Genomic DNA, 23,631 nt, shown 5'->3' with positions numbered 1-23,631 from the left:
CAAATTTGAAAATGGGTTATCTGGGGTTAAAAACTAGGTCACTAGGTCAAATCAAAGAAAAACCTTGTGTATGCGATAGAGGCTGTATTTTCCAATTGATCTTCCTGATATTAAGTCAGAATGATAACCCTGATGAAATCTAGGCAGAGTTTGAAAATGGGTTACCTGGGGTCAAAAAGTAGGTCACTAGGTCAAATCAAAGAAAAACCTTGTGTATGCGATAGAGGTTGTATTTTTCAATTGATCTTCATGACATTTGGTCAGAATGATTGCATTGATGAAATCTAGGTCACGTCCGAATATGGGTCATCTTGAGTCAAAAAGTAGGTCACTAGGTCAAATCAAAAAGAAACTTGTGTATGCGATACAGGCTGTATTTTTCAATTGATCTTCATGACATTTGGTCAGAATGATTGCATTGATGAAATCTAGGTCACGTCCGAATATGGGTCATCTTGAGTCAAAAAGTAGGTCACTAGGTCAAATCAAAAAGAAACTTGTGTATGCGATACAGGCTGTATTTTTCAATTGATCTTCATGGAATTTGGTCAGAATGATTGCCTTGATTAAATCTAGGTTAAGCTTGATTATGGGTCATCAAAAATGAGGTCACTAGGTCAAATCAAAAAGAACCTTGTGTATGCGAAAGAGGCTGTATTTTTCAATTGATCTTCATGAAATTTGGTCAGAATGATTGCCTTGATGAAGTCTAGGTCAAGTTCGAATATGGGTCATCTGGGGTCAAAAACCAGGTCACTAGGTCAAATCAAAGGAAAACCTTTTGTATTCTTTAGAGGCTGTATTTTTCAGTTGATCTTCCTAAAATTAAGTCAGAATGATTGCCTTGATGAAAGCTAGGTAGAATTCGAATATGGGTGATTTAGGGTCAAAAAGTAGGTCACTTGGTTAAATCAAAGGAAAACCTCGTGTATGTGATAGAGGCTGTATTTTTCAACTGATCATGACATTTTGTCAGAATGATAGCCTTGGTGAAATCTAGGTCAAGCTCGAATATGGGTCAACTGGGTTCAAAAACTAGGTCACTATGCCAAATCAAGGAAAACCCTTGCGTATGCAATAGGGACTGCATTGTACACTGGATTTTTCATAAAATTTGGTCAGAATGGTTGCCTTGATGACATCTAGGTCAAGATCGAATATTGGTAGCCAGGGTCAAAAACTAGGTCACTAGGTCAAATCGAAGAAAAACCTTGTGTATGCGATAGAGGCTGTATTTTTCAGTTGATCTTCATGAAATTTGGTCAGAATGATAGCCTTGATTAAATCTAGGTCAAATTCGAATATGGGTCATCTGGGGTCAAAAACTAGGTCACTAGGTCAAATCAAAGAAAATATTTGTCTATACTCAAGATTTTTGCTCCAATTTCTAATGATAATTGGTCAGAATATTTTTTTCCATGAAATCACTAGGTCAAACATGTTTACACTGTTATGGTGTGTTTCTCAGGTGGGCGACCTAGGGCCATCTTGGCTCTCTTGTTTAGATTATGAACTGTATATGATGTTATGCTCATGAATCTTGTCAGGTTTATTGTATAATAAATCTATTCTATTCTATTCTAGAATTTTCACAATAAAGGCATTTTCACTAATAAAATCCCGGTTCAAAAACGTATATCGCACGTTTCATATGCCGGCTGGGCAAAATATAGGACCTTCGTCCGTGCACATATGAGTTGTGGAGAGTCCCTGTCCGAACCAGTCTCCCTGAAATCAAATCACATAACGACGCCAAAGCGATGTAATATGCTGAATAGAACTCTTGCATTAACCTGCAGAAAAACTAATTTGCATGGTTGTCGCGACCTTTAAGAAAAAATGTTGAAAGCATGTACTGTGGGGAATTAATACTGCTCAAGAGTTTGTGTTTGAACCGGAAACAAACATTTCTTTGCGGAAACAAACATTTCTTGCCGGAACTGTAATTGAAACTGTCTACAACCAAATGACAATACGCGCTTCAGATCGTAAAAGAACCTTGCTTACGTATGAAACCGTCACTAGCTGTATAATTCTTGAAACAATCAAAAATTTTGAAATCTATTCATGTTTTCAGTTTTCTAAACATGAAGAATGAATTTCCATGCCAACTTTTGAAATTATAAGTTACATTTATAACAAGCATTTAATAATATTTTACAAAAATAATGTTTATGCTGTATAAGTACAGACTGCTTGTATGAAATATTGTCTTCCCACGCACCTTTAAGCGAAATGTAGTATAATACTATACTTAATGTAATGCTCTTAACTTATCGGAACTTCGTTATTACGACAACTGTTCAATACAAATAAAAATGAAAGTAAAATTATTTAACTTTTGTAGCTGTTGACATGTATTGTTTGTGGGTTATTGAAAGTCATTATTCATCTATAATTTGTCTGTTATAGTACAATGGTAAACAAGGTTTAGATAAAGCGTTTTACAATAAACGATCAATACCAGGACCATTTGGAATACAAAAAGTAGCACACTTGGTTAGATTTAATCTATCCCTCAAAGGTTACAAAATGTTGATATGTGGAAATACTCTAATGTCACCATGCACTAATTGAGATGAAACATTACTATTCTTAATTTATGAAATGACTCGTATTAATTTCAAATCTATTTCTTATGTCATGTAATAGCATTTTTGAATGTTTGCCAGTCAATATAAAAAAACTGTCATAGCCGTAAAAGCGCCCATGATAGACAATAGTACCCCCTTGATACTCTTTAGGCGTTAGAACCAAGGTGGTAGCAGTAAGGACCCTGATGATTGCATAAGATCCAAAGGGCAATAAGTTTTGCTTTCGTGTGGTTTTACAATTTGCCTGGAACAAACAGTTTTGTACATTAACCCAAGGTAAATGATCTGGTAGAGCATACTTGATCAATGCTGTTTATATTCCCGATATCTGTAATGCACTGACGGTGTGATTGCAAGTCAGCCAAACATATGCCGTTTTAAATGTAGAAATCATTCAAACCCTCTCAACAAGAAGTTATATTATGACACTATACTGGCAGAAAGTAGCAATAAACCACATAGTTGGAAGGAAAAACAATATGGGTATAGCCTACTGAGCTATTTGATTTGCCAAAACACAAAACTAAAAATCGAAACATTACGGACTTCTTTTATCATTCCGACAAGTGCAATTTAAATGAAAAATGTTAAAAGCCATAGGCACAAAGCATTATATATATGAAATGGATTAATGTCTAAATTTCATATTTGAAAACAATGAACCACATGAAATAAACAGATCGTTATGTCTAAAACTATTGTGTTTAATTAAAAAAGAAATTCCACAAAATAGATATATACCAATCTAAACTTCTGATCCTCTCTCAGTATTTTGGATGCATTCTTTCATAATTTTGACAGAATAGTTATCAAATATTTTACATATTCAGGCAAATTATGTTATTTATCACAAACTAAACTTTCTACAAAATGAACTTGTGCAAAATTGTCATTTCATTAACATTACGACCCGTTTTGAAAAAGCAGTGTTTATAAAAAAATAGTTAGAAGGACACAGATTGGTACATATAAACTTTCTTACCAATATATAGCTAACTAACTTCAACTAGATTCTGATTTATTCCTAATATGTTAAAAGATAAACAATGTCTGGTTATTTCGTTTTGGCCACAATTTTGCTAACTTATAACAAATCTTGCTCTTTTTTAAACCGTAGAATTTCTATGTTTACAACAGGTTTATTTTATATAACCTGTGGAATACTTCCCAGAAAATACTTATGTTTTAGCCATATCGAAAAAAAAGAGAGAAAAGAATCAAGGCATTATTATTGACAACTGAACGATTTCGTGCAAACTTCGCAAAATTCCGTATATTATTCACTGCTTCTCCTCAGCAAGAAATTGGACATGGCCACGAGACTTCCTTCTAAATTATCCGAGTACCCAAACTGAAAAGGCAGCAGCTGAGATAGCTCTACAACCAGTATTATAAAAAGTGCTGCAGATCACAAGCATATGAGAAATTAAAACTCTATTTTATATTTTCTGAGGTTAACATAATTGAAGATATCCAACTTAACTGAGTCTCGCTGATTTCATTAAATCATTTAATTCAGAAAGAACTGAGATTTAAATTTAAACATATATCTATAAATAGATTGCTAACAAATGTATACCTTCGTAAAGCATGTATCTTTATGGAATTGTGCATGAGCTGACCACAAAAATGTGTACATACAGAGAATAGTATTGCCACCTGACTGGCTAGCCATTCAATAAAAGTATATTTACCTCAAAGAGCATATGCCATTATCTAATATTCAACTATAATATTTCCACACGGGTATTCATAGCCAGAAACATTACTTCAGATATAGTAAAAGTAAATAATGATTTATTGTCTTTAAGAGTTACATAAATACATTTAGAAACTAGGTCTGTCTAAATAAACTCACAAAATTCTACAACATGATATGATAGGGGAAAATTCTTAATACTGACCAAGCTGACTTAAGTCCTCGCTTAAAATATAATTAACATAAAGTAAAGGGTGTAAAAAGAGTACCGTCCTATTTGAAGGGAAATGCAATGTAGCAGGCACTTGGTAAATAAGACACGTTATGTATTATGCTGATATGTTCCTGACTTACTGTTTCTACAAACCTGAGTCAGTTTTAAATTTTCATATTGGAAAAGTACAGTGTATTTTGATATACTAAATTAAAAATAGTCAGTTTTAGAAAATATATATTGATCATAACACTCACATCTTATGGCAGACTTTTATGAATAGTTATGGGTAATAAAGTAAGCTGCTCCCAGGACCGTAGTGAGATGTTTAATTTTACAAATGAGAAGGGGCATTTGTTTGTGTTTGTTTCGAAGGAAATGAATGGTGTAGTTGCAATTCCTTTCCGACAGGCGGAGAGTGGGCGAGGATACGGGTGTCCTCCCCCGTAAATGTTTTGAAATATTGAATTCAAATAGTGACGCCTGTCCTTTTTTGATCATGGATGTAGTAAAATTTCGCTGCACTAGATCATCAGGTCATAATCGTAGAAGATACACTTGTCGAAACGCTGTTGGTTAGTTTCAAATGGACGAAACATTGACGAATCCTTTGCATTTTGACCACAATCCATAAACATGTACCCAGAATTGACAACTTCTGGTCATTACTGAATTGCATTTTGAAAAAAAAAAACGTGCAACAATTGTCCAGCATAGCTTACAAATGCATTGAAACCAAGAACACAAAATCTTTGCATTTCCAAATCTTTACATTTCCAAAAAAGCTATCTATGTATTGATTTTTCAACTTCAAATGATTTTGTTATTCGTCCAAAACATTTTAAAATCAACTTTCCTTCTATGCCAAGCCAATTGTCTAATTATTACGCGAATCCAGGTTCACGGTCGAAAAACTAGGATTAACGATCGATAAACCAGGTTTTTCGAATACTAACCTATATTTTCGAGCGAAAACATAGGATAACGCCGTAAACTATAGTTCACGTTCGTAAACGTAGGTTCACATTTCTAAACCCAAGTTCACGGTCGTAAACATAGGTTCACGTTCGTAAACTATGGTTTACAAGCGTGAACCGGAGTTTACGCGGGTAAACATAGGATAACGACCGTAAACAAAGAATAACGACCGAAATTCGTAGTTCAATCGAGAAACCTAGTTTATCAAACGTAAACCATGGTTTACGGTCGATATATTAGGATAATAAAATCAACTGTGAATTTTGGGCGTGAACATGGGTTTAAAGAGGTGAACACATGTTTACGACCGTGAACCATAGTTTAAGGCCGTGAACCTATGTTTGCGGATGTTAACCTATGTTTACGACTGTGAACTTGGGTATACGAGCGTGAACCTAGGTTTACGTTCGACAAACTAGGTTTCTTCAACAAAACAATGACTTTCGTCGTAAACATAGGTTCACGTTCGTAAGCTATGGTTCACGCTCGTGAACCCAGGTTCACGCCCGTAAACATAGGTTCACGCTCAATCGAGAAACCTAGTTTATCGAACGTAAACATGGGTTAAAGAGCGTAAATTATGATTTATCCCGTGACGCCCGTTATCCTATGTTTTCGCTCGAAAATATAGGTTAGTATTCGATAATTCTATGATGATTTTCGGTCGTTATCCTATGTTCACGAGCATGAACCTATGTTTACGGTCGTAAATCCATGTTCAAGGTCGTAAATCCAAGTTCACGGCCGTTAACATAGGTTCACGTTCGTAAACTATGGTTTACACTCGTGAACACATGTTTACGCCCGTAAACATAGGTTCACGCTCGTGAACTTAGGATAACGGCCGAAATTCATTGTTCAATCGAGAAACCTAGTTTATCGAACGTAAATCTGGGTTCACGAACGTAAACTATAGTTTACGCCCGTTATCTTATGTTTTCGCTCGAAAATATGGGTTAGTATTCGAAAAACCTGGTTTTACATTCGAAAAACCTAGTTTATCGATTGTTAATCCTAGTTTCTGGGTTCACGTTATAATTGGACAATTGGCCTGCCATATCCGTCAAGCCATAATTTAAAAATCGGGCTATGTTGACGGCAATTTATGAACAGGAAATCACAAAAAAAATAGGCGGAAACAATAAGAAAATCCATGTAGGTATGACAACTTTTCTGAAATTAAGTTATTTCTATTGTTAACAATGTTGTACCAGCTTTAGGAGTTGAATCAAGTAAAATCAATACTTTATCATTGTGCCTGGGAATATGCAAGGTATGGACTTGTTATAGTATTGAATCATTATATTTAATCAACAGCGTATCCTACGTTCAAAGCAATAATACATAAGTTAATGATTTTCAACAAATATTCTAGGATTCATATGTTGTTTGTCATACAATCATTATGGTTCCGAGGTGCAGTTGAGTCAATAGGCAATGTTTTTTTTTGGCTGCGTAATATTCATTTTGCATGCTATTACTAATTTTCCGGTTTCCAGAATAAATCGGTTTTTTTTTCTGTAATTACTTAATGCAGTGCAAACCTTTTACGCATTAACGTCCGTTTTATCATGTTAGCGCTTTTCTAGATTTAGCATTTTTTCAAATTAAGCTGCCTCTTTAATTTACTGCATGGACCTCCGCAGCCACGTGCTTCAGGTCGCTGACTTCCAGTGAGGAAGCCATCCAGCTGGCTAATGGAATGTCGGTGCCCGCTTGTGATGAAATAAATCACGGAGGGGCATCTAAGGTCTTCCTCCACCATCAAAGCTGAAAAATTGCCATATGACCTATAACTGTGTCGTTGCGACGTTAAACCCAACATAAAAAATTATTAACTGAGTATTTAATTAATCTTACTATGATCTATATTCAGAATTTGGTAGTTATCTGAAGAATAAGTGTGACAATATTTATCAAACTTTATTTTGGACGTTTTTAACAAACTCCGCGAGTCATGGAAATTTCTTAAATGTTTTTTAGGAAGATTTTAAAAAGTTTTAATAGAAAATGTTGTGCTTTAGTCTATGTGGTCCGTCATGATTGTCTACTGCACTACTTTTATTATATAATTCACATTTATTAAACATCCAGTGACTGCTTTCAGAGTATCAAACATATCAATGAACTGTAAGTACTTGATTGCTTAATGGTAGCTGGAGTTTCCAAGATAAGCAGTGATTGTTGATTGAGCTGTTGTGATAATTGTCTTCTTTCCTGTTTCACAGTCTGCTTTAAGTAAAGCCATTGATACAGGCAAATGTAATTTATATATATATATATATTCTGTTGCAATTTTGTGCTATACGTATTGTGAGTTTTTGTTACTAGTATGTAAGGGATTCATTTACAAGGAATGACTGTTTTTACATCAATTTATATAGCACTGCAACTATTGTCGTCAATTCTATTAGTATTTTTGCTCTCTGAAGGGTGTTGCTTTTTCTGAATTATTGTTCGAAAAGAACGTAAACCAATAACCTTTCAAATTGCTAAATATCATTTTTATTGCTAAATAGACCAACCTTTTTCATTTTATTACACTATTCGGTAAATGTCTGTATCAAGCTTGCTCATCAATCATGAAGAAAAATTACAACACAACTTGATATAGTTCCATTAAGGAATCAAATAACAGGATGGCATTTAAATATCTGGTCAAAATATGAATTTGTACAAATTTACTCAACTGTGATGCTTCCATTGACTTTCTGTTTATATTTGATGTTAGACATTTGGAGACAAACGCGTTTAGATTCGGCATCTATCAGGTAATATGTGTAATGTTGTGACAGCATGGCCATTAGTCAGTCAAAAAATGTTGTTTAAATGTTGGAAATATAAAAAAATTGAAAGCACTATGATACCAAGTATCTTCCGAGGAGTTAGTAATCAACAGCATGCATATAACCTACAGTATTAGTTACTTTGCCAAAAACATCTGAAGTTTTTAAATTCTTGATTAACTTTCAGACGCTAAATCATACACAATTCAAATTATATTTGTGACTTCCTTGCTTCAATCTTGTATGGTACCCCCTGGATATCCCTCCGGGAATTTATATTCCTTTTGTATTGTGTAAGGTCATACTTACATACTTAATATAAATTTGTTTGAAGCTTCAAACTTGGAGAAAGTTCCCCTTTTTTAGTGTTTAAAATCACACTTACATACTTAATGTCATTTCTTTCTAGCTTCAGCCTGGGTAAAAGTCCCTCTGGATAACCTTTATGACGTTATGTTCCATTTCGTTGTATTTAAAATGACACTTACATACTTTATGTCAATTTGTTTCCAGCTCTGCCTTGGCAAATGCCCCCTTGATATCCTGCCGGACGATATAATCCGTTATATTGTTTAAAATCACACTTACGTTCATGTACATGTCAATTCGCGTCCAGTTTCAGTCTTGGCGAAAGACCAAATGGATATCCCTCCGGACGTTTTATTTCATTTGTATTAATTAAAATCACACTAACATATTTAATGCACTTTCAAACTTGGCGAAAGCCTCCGGACATTACGTTCCATTCTTATTTACTAGAATCACTCTTACAAACCTATACTTACTACATATTTAACATACTTAACGTCAAATTGTTCCCAGCTTCAGCCTTAGAGAAATCCCCCCCCCCCACCCCCTATATCCCTCCAGACGGTATATTCCATTTTAATTTACTAGAATCACACTTACAAACCCATACTTACTACATAAAAACACTTAACACTATGTGTTACCTATATTTTGCTCCAGAGAACGTCTAATTTAACCTTTATTTTATTCTTTACAAATTTCGCTTTCAGTTAAAACATATCAAATTCAAATGTAATCTAGAAAAAAAGTTACGTGTTTACTGTTTTAAGTCACTGTTATTGTTTAAGGGTAACTGAAACTGATTTTAATCCTTCCGTTCATAAAATATGGATTCATATACGACCTGTTTCTCGCGAAAATATATCATTGAAGCGTGTGTATTTGTCGCACTTAATTTGACTTCCATAATATTTTTACTCTAACTTATAGATCCATTAGGCGTAAAAATTGTTTGTTTATGGTTACATGCTAAACAAAATTAGGGTAGGTCGGTCGGTATATTTTATTATTATTATTATTTTATTAAATGGGACTTTTTGTAAATTATTTTGATGTCAAAACATGAGTACAAATAAGGGGGTTATGCCTTTAAATCATCAATAAGTTGATTTCTAACATCACTGACCATGGTTAAAGCATAAAAAGTGCAGTTTTGCAATTTTTTGTTAAAAAGTTGAAAAAAACTCGAAGGCCATGAAAACATTTAGGGTCGGGCCAAAAATTTAGGGTAGGTTGCGATACCAGAAACAAACATTTTTACGCCTAATAAGATGCAGTATATTTATATAAAGCGAATTCCAATTAATTTGTGATTTAGAAGGGGAGAAAAAGAGCGAATTGTTAGACTCATTGATAACTTACAATTATTTGAATAATGATAAAATACTTTCCTGTAACAATCTAACTGCATAATTTAGTGTCATAAATATACAATATCGAACCAAATAAGAGGAAACTTACTAATCAATTCCTGTTTGCTTTTCTCAGCATTTGTCTATATGAAGTGGCTGTAAGTTTTTTACACAAAAGTTTACACGTAATTCCATATTATGTTGATAATGTTTATACAAAGTCAAATTCATTTATCATATGTCGAGATAGTGAGTACAATATGTATAAAGATAAAATTACAAATTAAATTGTTTTTATCTATTTTGTAAATCCTATGTTTTGAAACATTATTTAAATTCAAATAATACTCAGTGATGAAATAATATGAGTCATCTGCCTTTCTAAGTGAGTGCTTTTCATACAGAACTACACTCTGTTACTGATATAAAGTTTGTTACAAAACTTTATCTCACGTAGGTCTAACGTTTCGAGTAATATCCGTAAAAAGGAAAGAGTGTTTGGGACACGTATATCCTTACTGAATACTGGAAGGCAGATACTTCCCGACAGCTACGCTTAAATCCGATATTTTTCCTCGATTCCCGCCTAGCAGAAAATTGTACTTCCAAGTAAATTATTTGACTGAAATAGGCCAGCACTAAAGCTAGTTAAACAATCAGTATTTAATCATTTACTTATTTTAACTCATCAAAAGATAGAATAGTAGAACTCACGCTCTTGAATGTAATGATATAAATTAAACCCGTAAACAATAAGTGCTTTATCTATAAAAAAAAACAGATTTTCAACTCGCATGTAAATTCAAGCTTTTCCAAACGTGCTTGATATAATGCTAAGATATTTCTACCTTTTACCCGTTCAAAAAACAAAACAAAATCGCTTCTTTATATTTTCCGTTACAAATGATCCAGGGCTTTTATATGTATATAGGTAATTATCTAATTATTTTAGTTGTATTGAGTTAGTGATATAATTTCCAATTCGGGAAGAGAATACAACGATTTTGATCACATTTGGGTTATTTGGTTCAAGTGAAATCTCTCTCTCTCTCTCTCTCTCTCTCTCTCTCTCTGATTAATAAAGTAATTGTAATAAATCATTCCAACGAGCCACACTTGAAACTGCTTGCTTTCACAGTTTCTACATCACAAATGATATGCACCTTGAAATCTCGAAATCAGCGATTTTTTTTTCTGAAAGTTCTGGAAATGTGCTAATGCTAACTTGTGTTTTACTGATTTGGGGTTTTAAATTAAGTTTTACTATTTATTCTAGCAGTTAATATTCGTTATTATATAACTTACAGTGTGTCTTTTCTGTCGGACAGTTTTATTAGAATTCTATGTCTAACGTGTAGCACTAGTTAAAGTTTAAAGTTACATCAATTTAACAATTCGAAAATATATTTCCCGAACCAGACTTAATATTATTACAGACATATTTCAAGTTTCTAATATTAGGCCTACATGTAGAAACAGTATATTAATATGAATAAGAGTTTTAAAAGTTATTCTTATCACATCCTTGAACATGTCTCTATCAAGTGGTTGAAAACTTGTTTGTATGTAATTATTTTATGCTTTTCAATGAAATACTGAAATTTATCAGTGAAATAACAGTGAAAATATCATTTTTACTTCTAACTGGTACGGAACTACACTTGAATGCGAAAGAAAATGAATTATGAATAATAGAAAATTCCATGCAAAATATAATTCAGTAAAGATATAGATGTACAGTAATATTTGCAGGATCATAAAGGTATACATTCCATCAATATATAATCTAAAAGAAGTCTGGAAACGTCATAGAACTATTTGACAGTTATACATTTTAGATATAGTGACGTCATGCGCGGATAAAATGGATATAATTCGTTTAAAACTATTGAAAATACATAAAATAAAAAGAAAAGTGTTTTTTTTTCAATGTAAGATTGAAAAATATTTCACTCGTGAACACCATAATTTACATTTTCACTCGTGGCTGCGCCACTCGTGAAACTATTTAATTATAATGTTCACTCAGTAAAATATTTTTCAATCTTACACTGAAACAAACAAATATCCTCTATTTCATTACACGTTGAAATAAAATATAGCTAAATAACAAGAGCACCGCCTTGCGGGTGCTGACGCTCATCTGATTTTTTTTGTGTAATAGAAATATTGTCCTACCCATGATTTTCTAAGTCCAAAAAGGGCCATCATTCTTGCAAAAAGCAGGATAGAGTTATGTTTCTTGATGTACAGTGTCCACTTATGATGGTGAAAAACTGTTGCAAGTTTTAAAGCAATAGCTTTGATAGTTTATGAGAAAAGTTGACTTAAACATAATACTCAACCAAGAAAATGATTTTCTAAGTCCAAAAGGGGCAATAAATATTGCAAAAAGCAAGATGGAGTTATGTTGCTTGCTGTACAGGGTCAGCTTATGATGGTCAACAAGTGTTGCAAGTTTCAAAGCAATAGCTTTGATAGTTTAAGAGAAAAAGTTGACCTAAACATAAAACTTAACCAAGAAATCTGATATTTTCTAAGTCCAAAAGGGGCCATTAATCTTGCAAAAAGCAGGACGGAGTTATGTTTCTTACTGTACAGGGTCAACTTATGATGGTGAACAAGTATTGCAAGTTTTAAAGCAATAGCTTTGATAGTTTAGGATAAAAGCTGACCTAAACATAAAACTTAACCAAGAAAACTGATTTTCTAAGTCCAAAAGGGGCAATAAATCTTGCAAAAAGCAAGATGGAGTTATGTTTCTTGATGTACAGGGTCTGCTTATGATGGTGAACAAGTATTCCAAGTTTCAAAGCAATAGCTTTGATAGTTTAGGAGAAAAGTTGACCTAAACATAAAACTTAACCAAGAAATCTGATATTTTCTAAGTACAAAAGTGGCCATAAATCTTGCAAAAAGCAAAATGGAGTTATGTTTCTTGCTATACAGGGTCAGCTTATGATGGTGAACAAGTATTCCAAGTTTCAAAGCAATAGCTTTGATAGTTTAGGAGAAAAGCTGACCTAAACATAAAACTTAACCAGGCAACGCCGACGCAGACGCCGACGCCGACAACCGCTCAAGTGATGACAATAACTCATCATTTTTTTTTTCAAAAAATCAGATGAGCTAAAAACTAGAATGAGTGCAAAGTTTCATACGTTATTTCATGACAAAAGCCATACAACATATAATTTTGAACATTAAGATTGCAGTAGTAGAGTGTGGGGGTTTATGGATTTTCTCTCTGGTCGCGTCATACCAAAGACGGTGTCAGTATTATGAGACCGGGTAGGGTATCTTGTGATTCTAGTGATGTAGCATTATAAAACTGAGCATTGTTCTCACTAATATGACTGAAAAATTATCGCAAAAGCCGTTTAACCGAAACACACACATACAAACACTTCCTCTATAAGAAGAAAAGAATGTGGTACGAAAACAAGCACTACAGTATATCCAAGTTAACTAGCTGTTTTATTTTAGTATGTAGCAAAGGAACACCAACGCGTTATACAGTCATAACTCATCTTGCGTTTTCAAAATGTGACAATATGGCAATGCGTGTGTCACTGCTTGGTCAAAATGGGAACAATTTGGAACAAAACATTGAAAAAATACAACAAATATTAAGAACAATGCTCCTTCTGTTACATGAAAAGCATGTGCTTTGATCTATTGGATAATAAAAAAAAAAACAAGTTATAATGTCCGAACGATCGATACATTGGGAATGGGCTGTGACCTCACTTACCAGATAACATGAATAACTAACTGGAAATACGATCAGGGTGTAACCATATTCGTTTAGGATACTATACAATGTATCTGTCAATAATAAAAATTGTCAATACAGACACTCATATCTCTTTATAGGAGGCCAGACAGCGTTTATGTACATGTATATGACAAGCTGGTAGTATTTTATTGTCTTTAAGCGGTATATAAATGCCTTTAGAAACTCGATCAATCCAAACTTCTTCATGATAATATGACACATCCTTTGAGAAATATTTTTAATTTCTAATTTTGTTCCTTCAAAAATATGGCTTAGTATACCTTAGAAGGCATCAAAGTGTGTAAACGAAGGGTATGATGTAATGCAAATTGCGTAAACCGAACTTCAACCCAGCATCAATTTAAACAAATAAACAATTATGGCATTCTTAGGCGCATCAAATGACATTAGTATTGAAAACTGTCGATATTATTTCAAGTTGGCAAATTACAACTTCTTTTATAAGGTATCATGACAGTTTCAGCATTTCACGTATATAATGGAAGTTACTGTATTGAGAATATCACTGACAAATCATTCACTGTCACGATGTTTATAAAGACCTGAACACATTGATCAACGATGAGGACGTAGATACAATTGTTGATAGTTTCAAATATAGAGTGACACACATTACTATGTTTCCTTCTTAAATGGCGACATTTGCTATAATATTGACACAACGACATTTAAAGTGTCTGAAGTGCAAGAGGATAGTTTTCATACTAATGCCTCCATTATGTTTGTTTCTTCTGCCATAAAATTTGTTTCAGTTTTATGTCTCTTTTCCTCTCATAATGATCACAAAATGAAAATTAAATCTGTTTGTAATTAGTATCTTTATTGCGCCTTAAGTAACAGCAATCCTGACGAGACATAGCTTTACTTTCCTTACATTCAGGATCAGTTTAAATTGATCGTTGCGTTTACTATTGTTAAAAAGGAGTTATTAATGGCTGCAAGTGAGACACTCCTTTCAGCTTGCAGTTACATCAACAAAACTGTTTTTAAAGATATGTTAGACCTGAGGTCATGTTAATATCTAGGTTAACATAAATAATTATGTTTTTTTATAAACAACACTGTCTTTTAGGTCTAAAATAGTACAAGCCGGATACATGTATGGCTTATTGTGTATTACCACTAAAATACTTGAATGGCTGTTATTCATGCCCTTTGACTGTGAATGTAGCTCTACAAACACAATAATTGTATCTATCTAAACAAATTAAAATCTTTTAATGAGAATGTTCTTCATTTAAAGTGAATTTCTAAAAATAAACCTTAAAGTGAAATATGTGCATCGGATTCATTTAAGACATGCTTTGGAATGTGACCATAGATCAATATTTTATGTTGATTTTTTACCAAGTTAGTAAAGCTGCCATTTTTATGAACTAACCCACTAGTAGGAGGAGTTTTCTTTACGTATGCCGGGTCGAGGCATTTTTTTTTTCAGATAAATGACCTTACGCCCTGCCTTCCGGTTTGTCAAACGTATAGTACTAACTTATGACGTGCGTTCTTACTATTGGATATCTATCCTTTCTTTTTTACTCTATCAAAATACTTTAATTTGCTTCAGTAGATTTCTCTTTGCGTTGATATATCTTCTGATATTAACAACATTAATATTACAGGTATAATTAAAGCTGGCTCTAAACATTATAGATTTGTTTCAAGTTTAGAAGAATTAAAATTAACACAAACCTTACACAGGTACGAACATAGACTATCCACTAGACTGATAATAATAATTTAATTTATATTTCTGCAGTCAAACAGTCTTTTCGAAACAACCCCATTACTACCTTGTATATTTTGAACCTATTACATTGTTTTATCATACGTTGGCTACACAGTTTATGTTTCCGTTCAGTTCTCGGTTCATTTCTTGGTGATATCAATGAAACGTTATTAAAATTTTACTGCAGTCTTATCAAACATTTTTGCACTTCAAAATAGGACTGATTGCGTGCATGCATGTTTGCACTGAATCGTAGAATCTACTTTGTTTGAAGGGAATTATTTCTGCATTCCAGTAATAGCACATGCTTTTGATGCCGATGTTTGTCAATTAGCACGAATTTACGTAATACTAAAACTGACCTTACTTTTTTTTAACCTTTACCACCTGGAATAATAACATTAACTCCATTACATAATGGACTGAATCCGTGCAATGATCAGTTTTTGTTTTAGTTCAGCACAAGGCATCTACTTTCCGCATAATATTCCCTATTGTCCTTTTATTGTAAATATTAAATCGTTTCCAGATTAATTCTATACAAGAATGTAGATAATGTTGAATGGAACTGTTACTGTAACAATTCTTTAGAATATTCTAAACTATGTTTTAGAACTTAACTGTGTATCACTGACATAATACAGTATTTCAGTATATACGTATGAAAATAAGGTTATTGTTATGGGTTCATTTTTTAAAACAGAAAATGATGCATTATTGAGCATTGTGTATTTAAGCTATTATTTCTAATTTACATTTTTCATGTTTTCTTCTTATTTTCATTTCAGAATCTAATGGTTTCATATTTGCATGAATTTTCCGTGTTTTGTGATTACGTTATACTTTAATGTGTTGCATTTTCTTCCCTTTTACATGTAAAAGATTATCACAATTTTAACATGCTCAACTTTTCCAACAATTCATATCATTAGATATGGATTTCAATGTAAAACATCCTCATGTAATATATCCATTTATGCTAAATATATAAAATAACTGTGTATATAGACATACAATCACGATTTTTTTTTAAAAAGAAGGTTCACATTACATATGAATGAAACAAATATAACAGTACCTAAAATAGGGATAAGAATATGAATATTTACTATATACGAACCGACACTTCTCAGCATCAGGCATAGAATAAAAGAACATGAAATCCGAGTTCTGCATGAATACGACAGAACGAATAATTCCTAACAATAAAAGGAAAACTTCATGACGACCATGCTCAATTCTAATAGGCGCTGTTCCTGTCATTAACGTTGCAAAAGCTGATCGATGTAATTTAGACAAAATGCATGACAAATATTGCGTTTTACTTTATAGTCATTGAATAAAATATTACATACTTAGTTTATTCTGTAACATACATGTAACTTTAGATACACTATCACTATTTACTAGCTTGTGACAACCATAATAACACATGGGACACCTTATTAAAAGCATTTAATTCTTACAAGTTGAAGAACAGTGTTGTTAAGACAATAGTTACCTTCAAGATTTACTCTAAAATACATATTATTAATTTACGTATCAAAATTGTAATGGTAAGAATGAATATCCAAGAGCGCGGTCTCGCAGTCGGCACGTTGCATGCCGGACATTCTCTCAGACATGTAAGCACATCTGATATTATTCATATAACAATATTTTGACTGCAAATGTTTAAAAATTAGTCTATTCAAAATAAATTATAGTACAAAATTGTTTCATTTATCAGTGAATTTGAATATTGAGTTATTTTCTTTACAGGTTGTCCGAGTCTTTGATAGTCTTTTTGTCCACCATGTCTAGCTTTCGGCCAAATTTTCAGCGCACAAGCCGAGTTGATGATAAGCCCAGCGCCTACATAGGATGTGCGAATCAATACAGATCATCTTCGAGATCGTTCCAAGACCGCGACATGCACTGCGAGAGCAACCAATGGAATGCATGCTAGACCCATAAGTCTACAAACAGTAGCAAGGCGGCTCCGCGAACAGCGAATAAGAGCTAGGCGGCCATTCAGGGGACTTATTCTGACACAAAGTCACCGACAATAGCGGGTGATTCTGTTACTTTTCACATTGTAATAATTTTGCGTTATGCCATTTTATGAATTCGGTTTTTACACTGATATTGTTTTATTTGTTAAGTTTTATACCTATATTTTTGATCAATTGGGATTAAATACTGGGGAATTTGGTCTTTAATTAATATGTTAAATTATTTATATTCAAACTTTGAACGAAATCCGTTCACAAATAGTCGAAATACATGGTATTATATAGGTTTCGGGTTAGAAATGGCTCTAAGTGTAGTTGTCAAATACGTTCATATTGTATAAGTTAAGAAAATGTTCAAACCCATAGAAATAGATTTGGATCCACTATTTAGTTGAAACTGCGATTTAATATTATCTGTGTCATATCAAACATCGTGTATAAAAACAAAGACAACTTTTAATATTTCTTTGAAAACTGACATTTTAATGAAATGACTTATAGCAAAACTTTAGCCACACATTTAGTTCGTTTTTTCTTCTAACTAGTGTCATACAGGTGCAGAGATAAATACCAGGTAGGATTATAATTTGTGTAATTGACTAATCTCTTGTACTATAGTAAAAGTTAGTTTACCTTTTTATACCTTTTTACTGTATTTATTAAAATTTTAAATACTTTTATTCCAATACCTTGCAAAATTAGGCTTAGAAAAGCTGTAAATGTTTAGAGCTTCAGTCAAGTACGATGTTACTTGTCTCTTATTTGATTAATTAAACATAATGCAAAACTGATTTGAATTTTGTCAGTTCTCATGTTTCAAAGACAGCACTCGCGTATCTTTTTTCATAAAGTATGACTGCAACAAAACTATTCTTTCCGCCTCATCAGATTTTCAAAAGTTTTCATTTAGATGCAATGATATTGCATGCCCCGAGGCAAGCTGTTCTGCTGCTGACTATGACTGAGTGCTTGAGATTTTGTTAATTATAGCATGTAAAATATTATTTTATGAAACCATTCACAAACATGGAGCGCGCAAAATATTTCATTCATCGATTAAGAAGTGTTTTTATTATTTGATGGCGTTTTAAACTCGACGAAATGGAACAAGTATCTTGCAAAACCAATGAAAGGTCTGTAAACTCTGCCTCCACCTCTGTTTGAAGATGAGCTGTGAAAAGCGTCAACATTACACATTACCGAACCATTACCGCATGTGCTATCTCTCACATTACTCTATTACCGAAAGAGAGTAAAAATCTACAATTGTTGCTCTTTTAATACTTAAGTACTGTTAAGTATGGGTGTTAAGGCTAAATCTACTAAATGTAAATTGGCCCCCGCGCTACGTCTATGATGCTGGCTCCAACTCTTATATCAAGTATACTTAGATCAGGGCGAAATATATGGCTAAATCTCAATTTCAAAATTAACCTAATCAGAAACAAAGTGTGGTTCCTCTGTCAGTCGACCTATAATATGTGGAACTACATTGCCTTTTATTGCAATAAAGCTTTAGAATTGTTAGAAAAGTATAACGTCAAGTAAAATTATTTAGTTCTAGTAATCAACACCACCTCGGAAATATAGTTTTTTTTTTTCTCCACTTACCTCAAAAAAGAGGTGGAACCTATGTTTACTGGCCGTGAATGAGATGCAGTGTGTATATGTAGTACTGAAGATTTTCCTCACGAATGTGCCAAACAGTTTAACGAGGAAGGTGTAACTAATGAAAAAAACTGCATACCATTTAATTAACAAGGTTTTAAGGTTAACAAGAAATATCTTTAAAAATGATGGTCGGCGAATTGTAATAAGGAAAGAAGTTTATGAATTTTTCATCTAACATTCATCTTTCATCTAACATTTTTCAAATTGCAAAACTAAACACCGCATTTTAACAATTTAAATGGTTCTCTTTTAATTTTTCGCAAAGGTTTCGTAGGGTTGCAATTTTGTTTCGTTTATCCTTTGACGAATAATTACAGCAGTAGATTGATGAAGATTCATGAAGCGGTTCATAAGAAGAGGTCATTAAACGTGTTTATATTTTTAGCTAAATTGGTCCCTATCCCCATTTGTAACAAAATAGCAGGAGACCTTACGATATTGTTACACATCGATATTGATAAAAATCCATTACATTTTAGTGGTTAATGCGAAGAAAGGCATATCTACTTTTAGCTATAGTGGTCCCTAATAGGGCCCAAGTTCCTATATAAATAAATTTGGAAGAGAACCTTATAATGATGCTCCAGACCAAGTATGACAAAGATCCACCAAGCTGTTCATGAGACGCTGTATAAAGGCATTTCTAGTTTTAGCCCTAGCAGCCCCTAAAAGGGGTTAAATGTCCCAGCTGAACAAAGTTGGCTGCGGGCCTAATAAAGATGCTACAAATCAAGTTTGATTAGAATACATGAGAAAAAATCAATTAAAGGATTTTTTATTTATTATTTTTATATATTTCTAAAATAGGCCAACTGATCCCGCTTTAACAAATGCATATATATATTCGCTATTCATGAATCTTTGGACAATGACGTCACACCAATAAAAATGTGAAGGTCAAGCAAAACATACAATTGTAATTATTTCAATATTTCTGTTTCATAAGCAAAGTTTGACCGTAGTCGTATCACATAGATAAACTTTAAGCAGCGTACCTTCATTTCAGTGTAATCAGATTCAGTCATTATATAGCATATATATAATGAAACAGATTTCAACTGAGTTCAATATTTGCATACCATACTGAAGAAAAATATTCATATATAATAAATCAATTAACTAATTTATAACAAATATATCAAAGCAAACAAGTACTCATTTTAATATGCAATCTGAATAAGTCACAAAAGCAAGAAACCTTTTCATATACAGCCGACAATTGTAACAAAGAAAATCTTTTAAAAAGCACTTCTCTACTTAAAAGACTCTTATCACACCCTTATTCATGTGATGCGCAGACCGTATTCAGCTCTTTCTTTAATTTGATATATGTTGGTATTTGAACAGGTTTTTATCATATTTATTAAACTTACTTATCATTTTGAGATATATCAATATTCTTGCTAAATATACTGAGCCAAAGTTAGCTTTAAAACTGTGAACAGCGTCGTTTAGGATAAACGCTTTGTCTACATTTCACTCAGCGTAGCACAATCAACAGAGTGAAAGAAATTGACAGTCTCATCCAATCAGGCAGAGTGTTACATAAATCTTCCATTTTGATAAATTATCTATAATGCTTTATCAAGTAGTTTGATTTGCAAACTGAAGTCACGTGGCATAGGTAACGAAAACGAATTTAGACGGCGTCGCCGAAAAACTAAAAACCACTCGTAAGATCCTGATGTAAAAGAAATGAGGTGGTCGAATTCATTGATGAACTAACGACCTCTCGCTAAGAGCAGCACATAAAGACAATTGCTCCTGGCTAGACATAATATCGCAACAGTATTACCAGAACGTATAATTTCATTGTCGGTAAGAGCTAGATTGCACAATTAATTAATAATAACTCTCTAGCGATACAATACAGATAACAATCTGAAGGCCCTTCGAGAAAGCAATTTAGGAATAGTTACTATAACATAAATGTGACTTACTTTTACGAAACCTTAGGGCTATACGGAAACATCTCACACAGAAGTCAACTGAATCATTAGTGCATGGATTGGTTCATTCTCACATTGACTTCTGCAACAGTTTATTTACAGAAATTCCAGCCTACCAAATCAATAAGCTACAGCGAGTCCAAAATCATGCCGCTAGAGTAGTCAAGAATGTTTCCTATGAAAAACCAAGTACCGAACTTCTGAAAGAATTGCACTGGCTTCCAGTTAAGGCTAGAGTCATGTTCAAAGTTTTAGTAATAGTCTTCCGTGTCATCAATGGTACAGCTCCAGTATATCTGAGGGAAATGTTTGTACCTACTCGACAGCGATACAGACTTCGCTCACAAAGTGACACTAACTTTAACATCCCTACACGGCGAACAAAACTAGCAGACAGATCTATGGCAGTCGTTGGTCCAAAATGGTGGAACGATCTGCCTAGCTATCTGAAAAACATTCAGTCTGAAGCCAGCTTTAGATCAAAACTGAAAACACATTTATTTAGGCAGTTTTATGAACAATGAGTGTAGTCTTGTTAAAATACAAAATATTCAGAAGTGGTGTAAAATAGTATTTATATATGTCCAAATCTTTAAATAAAAGTTCTAGAATCCTGTTCATATTTTGTATGTATATATGTTAAATGTGTGTTATGTAATTGTAAAGCGCAATAGAATATTTTATAATTTTTGCGCTATATAAATGCCATGTATTTGTATTTGTATTTACTTTGGCACGTTTTACCCGCAAATAAGGGTCCGAGCTTTTATTTTCGAAACAGACTGATTACTACATATTGACACTTGTCACGTGTTACACGTTTTGGGAGATACCACAGGACATATATACTAGTGACGTTGGCGTTGTATTGAATTTGTTGGTTGATCTGACTTTGTCATTTCGATGTCTAACTACAAAATGCCTACATGTATCAAAAAGATTATTTTAAATTACTGATTTTGTTTCATACAGAAATTAAGCGCGATCAGGATTTTAAGAGGATCATGTTGTTTTGCACCTGTATATAAACTATTTATGTAATTAATACAGAACCCTTCCAAACCGAAAACCCTCCTAACTGAACCTCTTACTCTGGTCCGGAAACCGTTCGGTATCTGATATTAAAATATCTTTCACAAGCTAAATATCAAATCACCCTTTTGTACTTTTTATTTCTCTTTTATTTCACTGTTAACATTAGTCAGATTGCATCAATCTGTGGTACCGGTATCTGTCATTGAGAAAAATCAAATACAATTTTGATATAAACTAATCTAGTTCCATTAACGTATCAAATTTCTGAATGACAATTTAGCATTATGTCAAATATGTCTTAGTATAAATACATTTTTTTGCACTGTTAATACATTTAAATTGACTACAGAGGTTAGAAAGTTGGACAGAAAATCGTTTTATGTTCAGCACAATTAAACAAACGATTTGTGTAATATCTTGACTGCATGATCGCTAGTCAGCCAAATAATAATTTAGGAAACATTTATTACTTCTCTCAAAGGAAAGTACCACAGGTATGCCATTGAACTGCCACGAAGTAGCAGTACGCAGCTTTTCTTGATGAAAAAACAGCATGGCAATAACCAGCCTAACTGTTTAAGTTGCCAAGAAAACAAAACAGAAAGGAAAGTCATTGAATTTTAGAACAAAGTTCAGATATCTGTGTTTGTTTTCTTTTTGCTAGGATTTAAATCAAAATGACTCTATTTTAAGTGAAATGGTTACTTTATAGCTTTTGTCTTTCTTTCTTCACGAGTGAATATCAGCTATTTACTCGGCATGTAAAGTATCTAACGTCCAAGGGGACACTTTTTGTACTAATGGTTATATAAGTGTTGTTTCATTTGACAAAAAGTAATTTCAGTTTTATCTCATTCTTTAATAATAATAAATAATAAAAAAATAATAACTTAATTTCAGGAGGATAACTATAAAACTGCCACTACTTAATTATCAGGTTTCATGAAAACTTTCACGAAAATAATTTAGGTTTTCACGTTAATAATGGAGGATTTCATGAAAACAGTAAATTATCACAAAGGCCACTTAAATATCTTAACACGAAATTATGCTGGTTAGTGCTTTGAACTGACACCACTTAAAGAAACTTTTCATGAAAAGTTTCGCGAAAGCAGATAATTTTTCACGAAAGCAGATAATTTTTCATTAAACCAGATAATTTTTCACGAAACCACAAAACATTTCAAGAAAAGTTTTCATGAAAAGTTTCGCGAAACCAGATACTTTTTCACTAATTAAAACCAGATAAATTTTCATGAAACCAGATAATTTTCATGAAACAAGATAATTTTCACGAAACCAGATATCTAAAAATAGATCATCCTTCATTCGGCGAGTATGGTGGCATAAAACTGCCACTACTTAATTATCAGGTTTCATGAAAACTTTCACGAAAATAATTTAGGTTTTCACGTTAATAATGGAGGATTTCATGAAAACAGTAAATTATCACAAAGGCCACTTAAATATCTTAACACGAAATTATGCTGGTTAGTGCTTTGAACTGACACCACTTAAAGAAACT

General features: G+C 32.9%; 1 protein-coding gene across 3 annotated transcripts in view; it reads right to left on the bottom strand.

Moving 5' to 3' along the window:
* The window catches only part of LOC123541432 (uncharacterized), a 52,904-nt gene that overhangs the window by 8,082 nt on the left and 21,191 nt on the right, over nt 1-23,631 (bottom strand). Inside the window, exon 1 of one of the 3 annotated variants that reach the window (XM_045326900.2) lies at nt 10,042-10,787. The exons of the other annotated variants lie outside the window; for them this stretch is intronic. The gene's annotated coding sequence lies outside the window, so the exon portion shown is untranslated. Of the gene's footprint in view, nt 1-10,041; nt 10,788-23,631 lie in introns of those variants that run through there. 3 annotated transcript variants of the gene reach the window in all.

The sequence above is a fragment of the Mercenaria mercenaria genome, chromosome 16 (genome assembly GCF_021730395.1).
Source record: "Mercenaria mercenaria strain notata chromosome 16, MADL_Memer_1, whole genome shotgun sequence".
Classification (NCBI taxonomy): Eukaryota; Metazoa; Mollusca; class Bivalvia; order Venerida; family Veneridae; genus Mercenaria; species Mercenaria mercenaria.
The sequence above is the reverse complement of the archived record's forward strand: the minus strand, read 5'-3'. Positions and strand labels throughout refer to the sequence as shown.